Here is a 19501-nt window from a genome sequence, read left to right on the forward strand (position 1 = left end):
TGACAAAAGTCATGAGACACCTCTTACCATCGTGTCGGATCTCCTTTTGCCCGGTGTAGTGCAGCAACTCGACGTAGCATGGACTCCACAAGTCGTTGAAAGTTCTCTGCAGAAATACTGAGTCCTGCTGCCTCTATTTTCTGGGAAAATGTTGCCGGTGCAGGATTTTGTGCGCGAACTGGTCTCTCCATTATGTCCAGTGTCGGGTGATCTGGGTAGTCAGATCATTCGCTCGAATTGTCCAGAGTGCTCTTCAAACCAGTCGTGAACACTTGTGGACCGGCGACATGGCGCCTTGTCATCCATAAAAATTGCATCGTTGTTTGGAAACATGAAGTATATGAATGGCTGCAAATGGTCTCCAAGTACCAGAACATAACCATTTCCATTCAATTATCGGTTCAATTGGACCAGAGGCCACAGTACATTCCATGTTAACACAGCCCAAACCATTATGGAGCCACTATCAGCTTGCACAATGTCTTGTTGACAACTTGGGTTACGGCTTTGTAGGGTCTGCTCCACACTCGAACTCTACTCTTCTACCAGGTGGAGGGGGGGGGGGGGGAGGGGCTCATACCAATCATACCAATTGAAAACGGGTCTCATTTGCTGACATCACGGTTTTCCAGTCATCTAGGGTCCAACCGATGTGGTCACGAGCCCAGGAGGGGCGTTGCAGGCGCTGTCGTGCTGTTAACAAAAGCTCTCTCGTCGGGCGTGTGCTGCCATAGCCCATTAACACCAAATTTCGCCACACTGTCTTAACGGATACGTTCGCCGTACGTCCTCCATAGATTTCTGCGATTATTTCACGCAATGTTGCTTATGTTTTAGTACTGACAACTCTATGAAAACTCCGCTACTCTCGGTCATTAAGTAAAGACCGTCGACCATTTCGTTGTCCGTTATGAGAAGTAATGCCTAAAAGTAGGTATTCTCAGCACACACTTGACACTGTGTAACTCTGAATAGCGAATTGCCTCACGATTTTTGAAATGGAATGTCCCATGCGGCTACACTATGTGATCAAAAGTATCCGGACGCCCACAAAAACATACATTTTTCATATTAGGTGCATTGCGCTGCCACCTATTGCCGGGTGCCTTATATCAGCGACCTCAGTAGTCATTAGAAATTAAGAGAGAGCAGAAGCGGTTCGCGGAACTCACGGACTTCGAACGTGGTCAGGTGATTGGGTGTCATTTATGTCATACGTCTGTATGCGAGATATCCACACTACTGAACATCCTTAAGTCCACTGTTTCCGATGTGGTAGTGAAGTGGGAACGTCAAGGGACACGTACAGCACACAAGCGTACAAGTCAACCTCGTCTGCTGACTGACAGATATCGCCGAAAGTTGTTGTTGTTGTGGTCTTCAGTCCTGAGACTGGTTTGATGCAGCTCTCCATGCTACTCTATCCTGTGCAAGCTTCTTCATCTACCTACTGCAACCTACATCCTTTTGAATCTGTTTAGTGTATTCATCTCTTGGTCTCCCTCTTGGTCAAGTTGTGCCACAAACTACTCTTCTCCCCAATCCTATTCAATACCTCCTCATTAGTTATATGATCTACCCATCTAATATTCAGCATTCTTCTGTAGCACCACATTTCGAAAGCTTCTATTCTCTTCTTGTCCAAACTAGTTCTCGTCCATGTTTCACTTCCATACATGGCTACGCTCCATACAAATACTTTCAGAAATGACTTCCTGACATTTAAATCTATACTAGATGTCAACAAATTTCTCTTCTTCAGAAACGCTTTCCTTGCCATTGCCAGTCTACATTTGATATCCTCTCTACTTCGACCATCATCAGTTATTTTGCTCCCCAAATAGCAAAACTCCTTTACTACTTTAAGTGTCTCATTTCCTAATCTAATTCCCTCAGCATCACCCGACTTAATTCGACTACATTCAATTATCCTCGTTTTGCTTTTGTTTATGTTCATCTTATACCCTCCTTTCATGACATTGTCCATCCGTTCAACTGCTCTTCCAAGTCCTTTGCTGTCTCTGACAGAATTACAATGTCATCGGCGAACCTCAAAATTTTTATTTCTTCTCCACGGATTTTAATACGTATTCCGAATTTTTCTTTTGTTTCCTTCACTGATTGAATAACATCGGGGATAGGCTGCAAACCTGTCTCACTCCATTCCCAACCACTGCTTCCCTTTCATGTCCCTCAACTCTTATAACTGCCATCTGGTTTTTGTACAAATTGTAAATAGCCTTTAGCTCCCTGTATTTTACCCCTGCCACCTTCAGAATTTGAAAGAGAGTATTCCAGTCAACATTGTCAAAAGCTTTCTCTAAGTCTACAAAAGCTTTCCTTAATCTAGCTTCTAAGATAAGTCGTAGGGTCAGTATTGCCTCACGTGTTCCAAATTTCTACGGAATCCAAACTGATCTTCCCTGAGGTCGACTTCTACCAGTTTCCCATTCGTCTGTAAAGAATTCGTGTTAGTATTTTGCAGCTGTGGCTTATTAAACTGATAGTTCGGTAATTTTCACATCTGTCAACACCTGCTTTCTTTGGGATTAGAATTATTATGTTCTTCGGGTCATTCCATGTCAAATCAACCAATTGTACTACATGATTTGAACCATGACCTCTCAGATTTGGATGAATTTTTTTTCAGATAATGTACCCGCTAACACTAGTTTAAATCTGAGATTTCAAATTTTTCTGATCTTTGGTTTTTGAGTTTCAAGGGTTTAAAAATAAAAAAAACCTCTGTTTTTGATCAATCGATGATTGTTTTAAAATGCTGTAGCTCAAAAACTATACAACCTAGAGAGCTCAAACTTGCACCATTGTTTTCCTCTAAAAATTACCTTCAATTTGATATGTAACATGACTATGCTACGTAAATCTGAAAATTTTAAGGTATTCCAAAAAAACATTTTTTGAAATTTCCAAAATACGTACCCTCGGATCTTTTTATAAAAATTGTATGTGTTGTCCAGTCTAACTGACTACATGCATGCAAAATTTCTAGATGGGATCTCAATGATTTCTTGTATAAAATAATATTTTACTACCGCAATTCACACCAATGAGGTGAAAAGTAGATTATTTCTACGCTATGAATACTAAGCTAGGCCTATGTAATTCTAACAAACTTACATTATTATGTTAGCCTTTTTATGCAACATTACCCTATTATTGTTTGTTAATTCATTAAATGATATAGTGTTGTTTTAATTTAATGTTCATGATTCTTTTAACTATGCATCAGATGGAAGTGAACACATTTTAATTGGTAATATACGTGCTACAAGTCAAAATTTTGAATAAAGCCACTCACCTTCATCCTTAGTTGTAAATGGCAGAGATTATCTTTTTATTGGTTTTCCAGTGTTATTTGTAATCATTTACAACAAGTTCCTTATATTAGAAATTGGCAAGTAAGTAACTTCACTTGGGAGAAAGATTAACTTGTTGATATCTGCATGGATAGAACTGTATTTCTAATACCAATTGGTATTTACAAAGTTAATACACATGGTATTTATACAACTTAATGTTTAGTGAGAGTAGGTGTACATAATTTAAACATGCTTCTTTTATGATCTTTTAAGATATTTTTCCAAAGCAAGAGAAGGCCCATTCATTTCTTTAGCTTTTAAAGTGTAGGTTCTTCCCGTAGCTATTGATGGATTCACTGTTTGTAAAAGAGTATTTCCTGGGACATCTAATATATCTCTTGGTTGTGGGTAGTAAAAAGACTGGTCTGGACCCTTTGGGTGTAAAAAATTTATTTGGTACATGTCATAGTATTTTTCTTCACTGCATCCTAGCCACCAAGAGTCGTCATATGCTAATGTCACAAAACCAGCAGTAATATTTTCCATATGTGACGGTGTGATTTTGTTCAGTGTTGTCACATATTCAAGAGATTCATCCAGGCTAAAATGATAAGGCCTGACAGTAATTTGACTCTCTGTGCAGGGTTTATATGAGTGAAACTTCTGTGTTCCCACAATCGCTTTTGAGTCACTAAACCGAGGAAGTAAGTATTCTTTGGACAGTTCGTAGTCTTCTGTTGTGCAATATTCAAAGTCAATGTTTTTTATGTTTTCCATGGCAAATACATAAAGTTATTTGGATGTTAAGATTTGTTGGTCATATGGCATTTGTAAGCTGGCTTTAGCAGCTAGCTGCTTAACACTTCCCCCAAGGCCATCGCATGCACTCTTGCCATGGGATGTTGCAAAGAACTCCCACTCTGACTCAATTTCAAAATCAGTTTTATGCTAACACAAATTAAGAAAGTTTTTCTTGTTTTTATATTGTGCAGCGCTGCCGTCAGAAAAATAAGTAATCTTTTTAAGTGCAAAAGGCAAGTTTTGCTTTATGATTTCTAGCAGTTTTTTCTGGAATACATAGAAAGCGACTGCATTATGTTTCAGGCAATCTGATATGAAGACATACTGCAGATGTTTTAGTTTTCCTTCCCATTTATAATATATGATGAAAGGATGCAGTGTAGCTTCCCCGCTGCATCAAGGTGGCGATAAGTGGGCTAGTGGCCAAAACTAGAGCCTTGACCCTTTATGAAAATCTCACATTTTTTTTATAATAAAAAGTGAATGTCGTACAAAATCGTAAGATTCTTAAGTTATTATTTTTTTATATATTTCATTCTCGCATTAAAATATCATTTAATGAATTAAGAAACAATAAGAGGATAATGTTGCATAAAAAGGCTAACATAATAAAGTAAGTTTGTTAGAATTACATAGGCCTAGCTTAGTATTCATAGCGTAGAAATAATCTACTTTTCACCTCATTGGTGTGAATTGCGGTAGTAAAATATTATTTTATACAAGAAATCATTGAGATCCCATCTTGAAATTTTGCATGCATGTAGTCAGTTAGACTGGACAATACATACAATTTTTATAAAAAATTCCGAGGGTACGTATTTTGGAAATTTCAAAAAATGTTTTTTTGGAATACTTTAAAATTTTCAGATTTACGTAGCATAGTCATGTTACATATCAAATTGAAGGGAACTTTTAGAGGAAAACAATGGTGCAAGTTTGAGCTCTCTAGGTTGTATAGTTTTTGAGCTACAACATTTTAAAACAATCATCGATTGATCAAAATGGAGGTTTTTTTGATTTTTAAACCCTCGAAACTCAAAAACCAAAGGTCAGAAAGATTTGAAATTTCAAATTTAAACTTGTGTTAGTGGGTACATTACCTGAAAAAAAATTCATCCAAATCTGAGATATCAAGGTTCAAACTGTTAGTTGATTTGAGATGGAATGACCCCTTCTTAAAGTCTGAGGGATTTCGCCTGTCTCATACATCTTACTCACCAGATGGTAGAGTTTTGTCAGGACCGGCTCTCCCAAGGCTGTTAGTAGTTCTAATGGAATGTTGTCTACTCCCGGGGCCCTGTTTCGACTTAGGTCTTTCAGTGCTCTGTCAGACTCTTCACGCAGTATCGTATCTCCCATTTCATCTTCATCTACATCCTCTTCCATTTCCATAACATTGTCCTCAAGAACATCGCCCCTGTATAGACCCTCTATATACTTCTTCCACCTTTCTGCTTTCCCTTCTTTGCTTAGAACTGGGTTTCCATCTGAGCTCTTGATATTCATGCAAGTGGTTCTCTTTTCTCCAAATGCTTCCCTTTCATGTCCCTCAACTCTTATAACTGCCATCTGGTTTTTGTACAAATTGTAAATAGCCTTTCGCTCCCTGTATTTTACCCCTGCCACCTTCAGAATTGGAAAGAGAGTATTCCAGTCAACATTGTCAAAAGCTTTCTCTAAGTCTACAAATGCTAGAATCGTAGGTTTGCCTTTCCTTAATCTAGCTTCTAAGATAAGTCGTAGGGTCAGTATTGCCTCACGTGTTCCAACATTTCTACGGAATCCAAACTGATCTTCCCCGAGGTCGACTTCTACCATTTTTTCCATTCGTCTGTAAAGAATTCGCGTTAGCATTTTGCAGCTGTGGCTTATTAAACTGATAGTTCGGTAATTTTCATACCTGTCAACACCTGCTTTCTTTGGGAATGGAATTATTATATTCTTCTTGAAGTCTGAGGGTATTTCGCCTGTCTCATACATCTTACTCACCAGACGGTAGAATATTGTCAGGACTGGCTCTCCCAAGGCTGTCAGTAGTTCTAATGGAATGTTGTCTGCACCCGGGGCATTATTTCGACTCAGGTCTTTCAGTGCTCTGTCAAACTCTTCACGTAGTATCATACCTCCCATTTCATCTTCATCTACATCCTCTTCCATTTCTATAACATTGCCCTCAAGTACATCGCCCTTGTATAGACCCTCTATATACTCCTTCCACCTTTCTGCTTTCCCTTCTTTGCTTAGAACTGGGTTTCCATCTGAGCTCTTGATATTCATGCAAGTGGTTCTCTTTTCTCCAAAGGGTAGTTGAAGAGGGTCGTAATGTATAATAGGCAGACATCTATTCAGACCATCACACAGGAATTCCAAACTGCATCAAAATCCACTGCAAGTACTATGACAGTTAGGTGGGAGGTGAGAAAACTTGAATTTCATAGTCGAGTGGCTACTCATAAGCCATACATCACGCCGGTAAATGGCAAACGACGCGTCGCTTGGTGTAAGGAGCGTAAACATTGGACGACTGAAAAGTGGAAAAACGATGTTTTAAGCACCTTCTTGCATCCCACTGTTGAAGAGCAGTTCGGGGTTGGTGAGTGCATCTTTCAACACGATCGAGCACCTGTTCATAATGCACGGCCCGTGGTGCAGTGATTACGCGACAATAACATCCCTGTAATGGAGTGGTCTGCACAGAGTTCTGACCTGAATCCTATAGAACATCTTTGCAATGCTTTGGAACGCCGACTTCGTGCAAGGCCTCAGCGACCGACATCGATACCTCTCCTCAGTGCAGTACTGCATGAATAATGGGCTGCCATTCCCCAAGAAAACTTCCATCACCTAATTGAACGTGGGCTTGCAAGAGTGGAAGCTGTCATCAAGGCTAAGGGTGAGCCAACACTATACTGAATTCTAGCATTACCGATGGAAGGCGCCACGAACTTGTAAGCCATTTTGAACTAGGTGTCCGGATACTTTTGATCACATAGTGTAGCTTCAATCACCATTCCGAGTTCAAAGCCTGTTAATTCCCGTCGTGAGACCATAATCCAGCCGGAAACCTTTTTACATGACTCACCTGAGTACAAATAACAGCTCTGCCAATGTACTGCCCTTTTATACCCTGTGTACGCGAAACTGCCACCATCTGTATATGCGCATATACATATCTCATGACTTTTGTCACCTCAGTGTATACAGAATGTAGATGACGTCATTCGTATCGAATTAGCGGCTGTGCTGAAAAGTTAAATATTTACACATACAAGTATACATACCGACGAGCCACGACATTATGACCAACGCCCGCAGCGAGACTGAACGCCGTCTGGGAGCGTCGCGGGCACATGACGCAATAAGAAGGGCATGTAAGGGGAACTGAGACGAACAGGGATTCATTATAACGACGATACGGGCCGCAAATGGGAAATCCACTGACATGAGAAACTTTGACAAGGATTCTTTTTAGAATTTTAGATTCTTTTTTTATAAAATTTTAGTAGAAGAGAAGCTGTTATTCCCTGGCTTCTGGAAACGGAGCATCTGAATCTGTGAAGCTTGTCGGCTGTTGATGTGTTAAGACTGTGAGCATCTACGGGAAGTGGTTCAAGGACGGTGAAGCCATGAGTAGTTGTTAACGTATTGGATGTCCACGACACATCACGCAATGTGTAGGTTGAAGACTAGCGCGCTCTGTAAAGCGGGATAAGCAGTGATCTGTAGCAGATCTAACTACACAGCACAACGCTGGTGAAGGCACAAGCGTTCCGGGAGACTCCGTTCAACGCACATCGTTGAACACGGGAGCTCTGCAGCAGACGATCCCCTATTTTCTCATGTCGACCCAACGACATGGCCAATTACGGTTGCAGTGGGCACGGGATCACTGAGATTGGACCGCGGATCAATGGAAACGTGTCACCAGGCGAGACGACTCAAGTTTCATGTTACACCAGGTCCTGGGTCGTGTCCGAATACGCCATCATTGAGTTGAAAGTCTGTTCAAAACACAAAACATGCTCCATGGCACAGAAGCTGACCGGTGGGGACAGCGTTGTGATAGGGAGGGGGGGGGGGGGGGGACCTACACCTGGTCTTCCATGGGACCTGGGGTAGTAATCGAAGGCGTGATAACAGCTGTGGACTCCTTTTCTATCTCTTGGTCTTCATCCTATATCTTAACAGGGTCTTTATGTTAATTTTTGTATATGGCAATGTTAGTGTCGTCACATCTTCACCTCCCTTCCCCTCCCCCGAAAAGTAATTTTTGTACCCAGTTGTTTGCGTTTAGTGTTATCTAATGTGGAAGTGAGCGAGTGTTTCTAAATGTTTGCGAATTGTCCAACTGAGGCGGGACGTGGGTACAAGTCCTGTAGAAAACCGCCTAAAAACCACATCTACACTGGCCAGCACACCGGCCCTCGTCGTTAATCCTCCGGCGTGCCTCCACAAACCCCGAAAATGACGTACTAACGCTCGCGGCTATCCGGGCAGTTACGTGACGGCTGTACACAATCGCAGACCACTTAAATACTCCCCCAAATGCGATGGCAGCTTCCAGCAGGATAACTGTCCACATCACACGGTCAGAAGCATGCTACAGTGGTTTTAGGGGCACAACAGTTAACTCATATTCATGTCGTGACCACCAAATTTGCCCAATATCAAAACGATGCAACCCGTCTGGGGCCCCAGCAGGCCCAAGTTCTGCACCCACAAATCACGGGCCCGTAGTTTACGGGAACTGCGTAGCTTTGCGTAAATATCTGATGCTACAGACCTCCGGAGCCATAAGAAGGACTTGTCGAATCCTATGCTACTTAGAGTAGCTGCTATGTTGCCTGCCAAAGGTGGCCCAACACGCTGCTAAGCAGATGGTTATAAAACGAGGGGCGTTCAATGTGTAAAGCACAACTTTTTTCTGAAAACATGTTGGTTTTATCCACGATTTCAATGCACCATATTATTCCGTTCTCTTTTTTTTCTGCTACTAAACTCTATTTTTCAACTTAATCTCCGTTCAATGAGGCGGGCTTACGCCACCTTACTGAGAGACCATGTATACCTGCATGGTACCAACATACTGGTCGAAGTTGGAGACAAGGTTTTTCAGCGTCCCCATCATCCACGTACGCATCCTGCGAAGTGCTTTCTTCATTTCACAGATGGTCCTTCGTTGCTCATTGTGGTCTTCCGTTAGGTGGCGAGGAACGCAGCTGGCATACACCTTCGACTACCGCAACTGGTAGACGAGTGTGTCAGAAATACCAACAGAGACCTCTAGTTGAGCAGCAAGATGTTTGACTGTGACCTGTCGGTCGCCGTATGTTGCGGGAGTCACACTTGTGTGCGGCCGGCGGGCACGCGGGAGATCGGACTGGTTTGCGCGACCTTGTTGCGATGATGACAGACGCTTCTCCCAACGACTCACCGTGCCTTTGTTTACCGCCAGGTCTCCGTAGACATTCTGAGAGCGCTGAGAATATCTGCGATGCTCTGGTTTTCCGCCAAAAGATACTCAATGACAGCTCTCTGATTGGAATGCAGTTCCTTTACAGACGCCATTTTGAATCTACATATACTGCTGCCATCTACCGGTACTTCATGAAACTATAGGGGCTAAAGTGGGAATATTTCATAATGTACCACAACAAATTCTGCATTTTATCAACCAAAATTGGCCGAGAAAAATGTGTTGCATTTCTTAATTGAACGCCCCTCGTATTTCGGCTCATCAGTATAGTATAATTCACGCCAATTTGACGTTTTGTTGCAGACCGCTTTCGTGCTGTCGCGGCTTTAATGGCCAGCAGTGTATTTTTCTGCTGTGAAAGAGTAGAACGACTTGTGGAGGTGAGGAGAGGTGTTCGGAGCAGCAGCCGTCAGAAGGACGCGTCGGTGGTGCCTACGGCAGACCGGGTGACCGACTTGGCCCTCAGAGCGCAACTCCTGCGCGACCGCCCCCGGCGCCGCGACCACGGAGAACGCCTGCAGTCTGCGCGAGACCCCACTGTGTGCTGACGGCCTGCTGTCGGCCTGCACTCTGCTCGAAACTCGCTGTTTCGCTCAAATCGGTACTGCTTTTAACTTTAGGCTTTACGTTTCAGCGTACCGCCGAGGGCAGTTTTACGTATTCAAACGCCACCGCATAGCAGAGCTGGATCGACTGACGTGAAACATTGAAGTACTTGAATCGGGCGTCGTCTAACAAAACAGTATTTCACGGTGGTGTTCTACGCGTTCCGGCAGCACTAACGGAGCTCTTGCTTTTGGATGACATCTGGAAGGTAAGCACTAACACATTCTGCGTGTTTTAAATGACAATTTATGTAAAACTATCTGCAGTTCCCGTCATGTTTAATACATGCAACGCAAAGTGATCGGCCCTGTGCCTTGTTGATACTCATAGTGAATGCAAGCCGCATTGGAAGTAGCAGTCACTTTAAATCGAAGGGCGTATTTACGTCGCTGGGTATCAGCGGAATGAATGTCTTCGCCTCTGTTACGTTTGGTAAAAGAGTCTTCATAGCCAGCCTTGTTTCGTTGCATATGTAACGAAGGCAGCAAATCAATAAAATAAGAGTTTATATCCTGTTTCTGTCAAATTCCGCTCGTTCAAAAAATGGTTCAAATGGCTCTGAGCACTATGCGACTTGACTTCTGAGGTCATCAGTCCCCTAGAACTTGTAACTAATTAAACCTAACTAACCTAAGGACATCACACACATCCATGCCCGAGACAGAATTCGAACCTGCGACCGTAGCGGTCGCTCGGCTCCAAACTGTAGCGCCTAGAACCGCACGGCCTTCCCCTCGTACCGTGATCTAGTAATGTCTGATGTCTGATGGTACTACACCAAGACCGGTATTGCCACTGCAATTTATTCTTGCGACAGGACTTTTCATTAATTTTTTTCGTTGTTTCACCTGGTGTGTGTACAGTATATCCTGTGTCCGCCCAAATGTTTATTAGGGGATCGTCTAGAAATCTGAAGTGAATCGGACAAAAATTTTTAGAGATTTTTGGTAACAACCTATCCCCTTTATATATCACATACATATGTTTCAAGTCAGACCACGAAATCTTATGTAGAGAGTGATCTTCCTCTTTTGAAGTGTACAAAATTTCATTACACCACTCACGCACACACACACATACACACACACACACACACACACACACACACAAACAAACAAATATATAAACAGTGTGAGTCAGGAGGAAAGGTACATGCTTTGACGAGTGATAGTATTAGTGATTCTGAACAAAAAACTTCATGTGGACGTATGCCCTATTCCGAATGGTTTCCGAGACTGAATAGTTTGATATCACTTTTGCTCGTTTTTCTAGAATAACGCCGGCCGCTGTCGCCGAGCGGTCCTAGGCGCTTCAGTACGGAACCGCGCTGCTGCTACGGTCGCAGGTTCGAATTCTGACTTGGGCATGGATGTGTGTGATGTCCTTAGGATAGTTAGCTTTAAGTTGTTCTAAGTCTAGGGGACTGATGACCTCAGATGTTAAGTCCCACAATGCTTAAAACCATTTGAACCATCTTGAATAGCTCGAAAACCGCACCCCCTGTGAAAACGTGTCCCATTACATCTACATCTACATCCATACTCCGAAAGCCACCTGACGGTGTGTGGTGGAGGGTACTCTGAGTACCTCTATCGGTTCTCCCTTCTATTCCAGTCTCGTATTGTTCGTGGAAAGAAGGATTGTCGGTATGCTTCTGTGTGGGCTCTAATCTCTCTGATTTTATCCTCATGGTCTCTTCGCGAGATATACGTAGGAGGGAGCAATATACTGCTTGACTCTTCAAAAATGGCTCTGAGCACTATGGGACTTAACAGCTATGGCCATCAGTCCCCTAGAACTACTTAAACCTAACTAATCTAAGGACATCACACAACACCCAGTCATCACGAGGCAGAGAAAATCCCTGACCCCGCCGGGAATCGAACCCGGGAACCCGGGCGTGGGAAGCGAGAACGCTACCGCACGACCATGAGTGCGGACGCTTGACTCTTCGGTGAAGGTATGTTCTCGAAACTTTAACAAAAGCCCGTACCGAGCTACTGAGCGTCTCTCCTGCAGAGTCTTCCACTGAAGTTTATCTATCATCTCCGTAACGCTTTCGCGATTACTAAATGATCCTGTAACGAAGCGCGCTGCTCTCCGTTGGATCTTCTCTATCTCTTCTATCAACCCCATCTGGTACGGATCCCACACTGCTGAGCAGTATTCAAGCAGTGGGCGAACAAGCGTACTGTAACCTACTTCCTTTGTTTTCGAATTGCATTTCCTTAGGATTCTTCAAATGAATCTCAGTCTGGCATCTGCTTTACCGACGATCGACTTTATATGATCATTCCATTTTAAATCACTCCTAATGCGTACTCCCAGATAATTTATGGAATTAACTGCTTCCAGTTGCTGACCTGCTATTTTGTAGCTAAGTGATAAGGGATCTATCTTTCTATGTATTCGCAGCACATTACACTTGTCTACATTGAGATTCAATTGCCATTCCCTGCACCATGCGTCAATTCGCTGCAGATCCTCCTGCATTTCAATACAATTTTCCATTGTTACAACCTCTCGATACACCACAGCATCATCTGAAAAAAGCCTCAGTGAACTTCCGATGTCATCCACAAGGTAATTTATGTATATTGTGAATAGCAACGGTCCTATGACACTCCCCTGCGGCACGCCTGAAATCACTCTCACTTCGGAAGACTTCTCTCCATTGAGAATAACATGCAGCGTTCTGTTATCTAGGAACTCTTCAATCCAATCACACAATTGGTCTGATAGTCCATATGTTCTTACTTTGTTCATTAAACGACTGTGGGGAACTGTATCGAACGCCTTGCGGAAGTCAAGAAACACGGCATCTACCTGTGAACCCGTGTCTATAGCCCTCTGAGTCTCGTGGACGAATAGCGCGAGCTGGGTTTCACACGACCGTCTTTTTCGAAACCCATGCTGATTCCTACAGAGTAGATTTCTAGTCTCCAGAAAAGTCATTATACTCGAACATAATACGTGTTCCAAAATTCTACAACTGATCGACGTTAGAGATATAGGTATATAGTTCTGCACATCTGTTCGACGTCCCTTCTTGAAAACGGGGATGACCTGTGCCCTTTTCCAATCCTTTGGAACGCTACGCTCTTCTAGAGACCTACGGTACACCGCTGCAAGAAGGGGGGCAAGTTCCTTCGCGTACTCTGTGGAAAATCGAACTGGTATCCCATCAGGTCCAGCGGCCTTTCCTCTTTTGAGCGATTTTAATTGTTTCTCTATCCCTCTGTCGTCTATTTCGATGCCTACCATGTTGTCATCTGTACGCCAATCTAGAGAAGGAACTACAGTGCAGTCTTCCTCTGTGAAACAGCTTTGGAAAAAGACATTTAGTATTTCGGCCTTTAGTCTGTCATCCTCTGTTTCAGTACCATTTTGGTCACAGAGTGTCTGGACACTTTGTTTTGATCCACCTACCGCTTTGACATAAGACCAAAATTTCTTAGGATTTTCTGCCAAGTCAGTACATAGAACTTTACTTTCGAATTCATTGCACGCCTCTCGCATAGCCCTCCTCACACTACATTTCGCTTCGCGTAATTTTTGTTTGTCTGCAAGGCTTTGGCTATGTTTATGTTTGCTGTGAAGTTCCCTTTGCTTCCGCAGCAGTTTTCTAACTCGGTTGTTGTACCACGGTGGCTCTTTTCCATCTCTTACGATCTTGCTTGGCACATACTCATCTAACGCATATTGTACGATGGTTTTGAACTTTGTCCACTGATCCTCAACACTATCTGTACTTGAGACAAAACTTTTGTGTTGAGCCGTCAGGTAGTCTGTAATCTGCTTTTTGTCACTTTTGCTAAACAGAAAAATCTTCCTACCTTTTTTAATATTTCTATTTACAGTTGAAATCATCGATGCCGTAACCGCTTTATGATCGCTGATTCCCTGTTCTGCGTTAACTGTTTCAAATAGTTCGGGTCTGTTTGTCACCAGAAGGTCTAATATGTTATCGCCACGAGTCGGTTCTCTGTTTAACTGCTCAAGATAGTTTTCAGATAAAGCACTTAAAAAGATTTTACTGGATTCCTTGTCCCTGCCACCCGTTATGAACGTTTGAGTCTCCCAGTCTATATCCGGCAAATTAAAATCTCCACCCAGAACTATAACATGGTGGGGAAATCTACTCGAAATATTTTCCATATTATCCTTCAGGTGCTCAGCCACAACAGCTGCTGAGCCAGGGGGCCTATAGAGACATCCAATTACCATGTCTGGGCCTGCTTTAACCATGACCTTCACCCAAATCATTTCACATTTCGGATCTCCGTCAATTTCTTTCGATACTATTGCACTTCTTATCGCTATAAACACGCCTCCCCCTTCACTGTCCAGCCTGTCTCTGCGGTATACATTCCAATCTGAGTTTAGGATTTCATTACTGTTTACGTCTGGTTTCAGCCAACTTTCCGTCCCTAGTACTATATGGGCGTTGTGACCGTTTATTAATGAGAGCAGTTCTGGGACCTTTCTATAGACGCTCCTGCAGTTTACTATTAGCACATTAATATTGTTATTCCCTGTTGCATTTTGCCTACTCCTACCTTGCCGCGTCTCAGGAGGCGTCTTGTCGGGCCTAGGGAGGGAATTACAAATTTAAATCATATTAAATTTCCTACAAAGAAGGTCATTTTTTTTTTTTCTCTGGAACTAATGGTTTGTGCGAAGAGAGGGCGAGAATGTTGAAAACTCGCTCGGCGCGCTTGCGCTGTAGCTTACGTAGTTTTTGTAGGCCAATTTGAGGTAGTTTGTCGACTTGATAGACCACAAGTGCCCCGCATCAAACTGTTCGTCTCAACTTGCTACCTCAAATTGGCCTACAAAAACTACGTAAGCTACAACGCATGCGCGTCGAGTGAGGTTTTCGACATTCTCGCGCTCTTTTTGCACAAACCACTAGTTCTAGAGAAAAAAATGAATAGGACCTTCTTTGTAGGAAATTTAATATGGTTTAATTTTGTAATACGACACGTTTTCGCTGGAGGGAGCGGTTTTAGAGATATTCAACAAAAACGTGCAAAAGTGATATTAATGTATTCTATCTCGGAAACCATTCGGAATAGGGCATACGTCCATATGAAGTTTTTTGTTCTGAATCACTAATAGTATCACCCCTCAAAGCATGTACCTTTCCTCCTGCTTCACCATGTATATATACCGTATACACGACGCATCAGTGGCCAACATCTACAACTGGTTTACGCGGATTACCTGTAACCGCGACGTTGATGGTTGTTGGAGAGACAACATCGCGGTTACAGGTAATCTGCGTAAACCAGTTGTAGATGTTGACCACTGATGCGTCGTGTATACGGATGATGGTAGCCCCTTTAGCATCAGCTAAGGCCTGAAGAAGGACACTGAAGCACCGAAACTGGTAGCCATACAATAAATTGCATCATAAGAACGACTGTCGGTGTTTCATTTTCTTACATAAGTGGACGGCCGAAGTCCTCCAGACATCCAGTCAGAAGGATGGACATACAAGGAATTGCTTCCATGTGAACTCGAATCTCTCTAACTTTACTTTCATCGTCTTGGTTGAGTCTTCCTCCGGAACTGGATGACGCTTCAGCGCCTACTGAATGAACCTGTCAAAAACGCGTTGCTCTTCTTTGAATCCTCACTACTTCACCTGTCATTGCTATCTGGTAAGATTTGCGGACTGACCAGCAGTATTCAAGTATTGGTCGAATTTTTTTTTGTGAGCTGTCTCTTCCGTGGGTGGGCTACACTTCCTGAAAATTCTTCCAATGACTGCCGGCCTAGCATCCGCCCTAGCTGCGATTACTTTTATGTGGTCTTTCCACTTTAAATCGCTCGTTACGCATGCTTCCAGATGTTGAATGGATGTTAACTCCTTCCAGTGGTTGTTCGGAAGTGGTGTAATCTATACTAATATAACAAGACAAGTCGTTATAACAAGTATTACCAAAAATCCCAAAAATCTCGAAAGCACTTGACCGATTTACTTCAGATTTTTCCACAATACTCTAATGAACATAGACTATATATATGTTTTAATATATATAATAGATGTAACATATAAAGGGGAAACGTTGTTACAAAAATCTCTAAAAGTTTTTGAGCGATTTACTTAAAATTTTTTACGCGATACTCTAATGAGCATTCCGACGGACCGAGGCCTCACATTTTTTAATATACGTAGTACAAAAATATATATGTAATTTACAGGATGTCGGACCTAACAGTCATCAGGTGCTTTTTCTGGGGTTTCAATAGATTTCTGCAATTTGATTATTGCATTTTGTAGCTTACTACTAGTTACATGTTCCATGCCACGCACATTGCCAACAGAAAGCGTCGGTTTCCTACAAATAACAATTTTTATAATCGTAATTTCACTTGCCCCTTCGTTAGAGCGCTCTTAGATTAATCTAGTCCGATATTAGTTTTATTGACGCGTATTAACAGGGACTGTGAAACACGAAGAATACACAGCAATCCAGCAGCAACTCAGTAGCCCTGCATGCTTGGCGGTAGCAATCAGCATGGGCCAATCAGTGTCACTGCTGGTTATTCTTCAAATTTTACTGTCCATGTTAATACATATCGATAAAACAATATCACTCTAGACTAATCTGGGAACGCTCTATCAAATGGGCACATAAAATACCGCTTTAAAAAACATTTTGTTTGTAACGGAAAACAAACCTACGCTTTCCGTCGACGCTGGACGTCGCATGAAAGACGTGATGAGCACTACGTGTTTGGACTGGCTCCAGCTACACGACGCACAAACGAAATTGCAAGCATCTGTTGAAACACCAGAGAAAATGCGTCTGATCATTCTTAAGAGAGACCTTGCATAAAGGGGAAAAAATGTTACCGATAATCTCCTAAAGTTCTTGGCCGATTTACTTCATATTTTACCTAATACTCTAATGAACATTCCGACAGACATAGGCTATAAATTTTTCGGTTTATAGCATATATAAATAAATATTTAATATGGAGAGGTTGGTAGCAAAGGTCCAGAAAATTCTTGACCAACTTATTTCAAATTTTTTACACTATACACTAACACACGTTCAGAGAAACCTAGCCTATATATTTCTCTAAGTTAACTGGTTTTCTGCTAATCGATCGTGAGAAATAAAACGAAATGCACATTTTCACAGCGCAACATTTTCTTTCTCGCACTCAATTCCAACTACGACAACAAGGCAATTTAACAAATTGTCTCTGCCATGTATATTCTTTATCTTTAATACAACTTCATACAACATTTGTATACACAACAATGTGATGTTTTGTTTTGTTCCCCGCCGTCGGTTTCACAGCAAACAGGAAAGATGTATTTATAGCTTACCGGCTTGTGATTGGAATACTACAAAGGAATCTGAATCGCCCGAAACTTTGCAATCCTACTCAAACGCAGATTAAGAGTATTCGAAATATTATCATTGAAGCTAGTATCCTCACAGATCCATCAGCTGGAAGGTCTCTCTCGTTCCCTGTATACCAATGATACCAGCCGATTTCCATAATCATTTTGGCGAGTTCACTTCCCCATCGCCGGCCGGTGTGGCCGAGCGGTTCTAGGCGCTTCAGTCTGGAACCGCGCGACTGCTACGGTCGCACGTTCGAATCCCGCCTCGGGCATGGATGTGTGTGATGTCCTCAGGTTAGTTAGGTTTAAGTAGTTCTAAGTTCTAGAGGACTGATGACCTCAGATGTTAAGTCCCATTGTGCTCAGAGCCATTTGAACCAGCCAGTTCCCCATCAAAGTTCCGTTGCAGTAACAATAAATACGGCTCAAGGTTAGAGAGAGGGGTGTCAGTTTCTGAAATCTGCTTAAAGCTTCGATTTTCTGCATGTCTTCCTCCATTACGCTACAGTTTTCTAGTCTTGCAACCTCTTTGTATAATAATAGCATCACCCGCGAACAGCGTCATGGAACTTCTTATCAACTGAGCTTTCCAGCAGCGATTCCCAATTTTCTCTCACAGCTTCACTTTTGCCTTTATGTCTCTCTACTCCACAAAGTTTACAGAAGCTCTCCGGCACGTCTTGAGGAAGCAGCAGCGGGTAAGACCGTTGCAGGTGTAAAGCAATGTTACTGTGTTCAAGGTCCGGTCCGGTACACAGTTTTCAGGAATTTTCAAAACAAACAAGCCGAACGCCAGGACAACTACAACGTTTACTCACAAGGGAACCTCCCCATCGCACCCCCCTCAGATTTAGTTATAAGTTGGCACAGTGGATAGGCCTTGAAAAACGGAACACAGATCAATCGAGAAAACAGGAAGGAGTTGTGTGGAACTATGAAAAAATAAGCAAAATATACAAACTGAGTAGTCCATGTGTAACATAAGCAACATTATGGAAGATATGAGCTTAGGAGCGCCGTGGTCACGTGGTTACGTAAGCAGCTGCGGATCGAGAGGTCCTTGGTTCAAGTCTTCCCTCGTGTGAAAAGATTAACTTTTTATTTTCAGATTATGTGACAAACTCTTATGTTCTCATCACTTTTTTGGAAGTGATTATCACGTCCACAAGAAAACCTAAATCGGGCAAGGTAGAAGAATCTTTTTACCCATTCGCCGAGTGTACAAGTTAGGTGGGTCGACAACATACTCCTGTCATATGACGCATAAGCCATCACCAGTGTCGTATAGAATATATCAGACGTGTTTTCCTGTGGAGGAATCGGTTGACCTATGACCTTCCGATCAAATGTTTTCGGTTCCCATTGGAGACGCACGTCCTTTCGTCTACTAATCGCACGGTTCTGCGGTGCGGTCGCAAAACACAGCCACTAAACTCATTACAGTGAACACAGACGTCGATGAACGAACGGACAGATCATAACTTTGCGAAAATAAAGAAGGAAAACTTTTCACTCGTTCCGCAGCTGCTCACGCTAACGACAGGACCACTGCGCTCTCGAGCTCACACTACCCTTGATATTGCCTATCTCGCACATGGACCACTCAGTTTGTATATTTTGCTTATTTTTTCATAGTTCCACACAACTTCTTCCTGTTTTCTCGGTTGATCTGTGTTCAGTTTTTCAAGGCCTATCCAATGTGCCAACTTATAACTAAATCTGAGGGGGGTGCGATGGGGAGGTTCCCTTGTCAGATATTACCGGAAAACTATCTCACTCAAACTGATTTCTATGTAATAACCAATAATTCCCCCGAGTCACGTTACCAATGGAGACTAACAGTACTTCCCTAACTCGAAATAAAAAGTCAATAAATCCTTTTCTTGTGCTGATGTCATCATTTTAGCAGAGCCAGCGTTATGTATGGCG

The 19501-nt window shown here is 42.6% G+C and overlaps 1 protein-coding gene across 1 annotated transcript in view; it reads left to right on the forward strand.

The window, feature by feature from the left end:
• Positions 1 to 10166: 10166 nt before the first annotated feature.
• LOC126234599 (uncharacterized) overlaps positions 10167 to 19501 on the forward strand; it is a 231141-nt gene continuing 221806 nt past the window's right edge. The window contains exon 1 of the mRNA XM_049943318.1: positions 10167 to 10411. The gene's annotated coding sequence lies outside the window, so the exon portion shown is untranslated. The remainder of the gene's footprint in view (positions 10412 to 19501) is intronic.

The sequence above is a fragment of the Schistocerca nitens genome, chromosome 2 (genome assembly GCF_023898315.1).
Source record: "Schistocerca nitens isolate TAMUIC-IGC-003100 chromosome 2, iqSchNite1.1, whole genome shotgun sequence".
NCBI lineage: Eukaryota > Metazoa > Arthropoda > Insecta > Orthoptera > Acrididae > Schistocerca > Schistocerca nitens.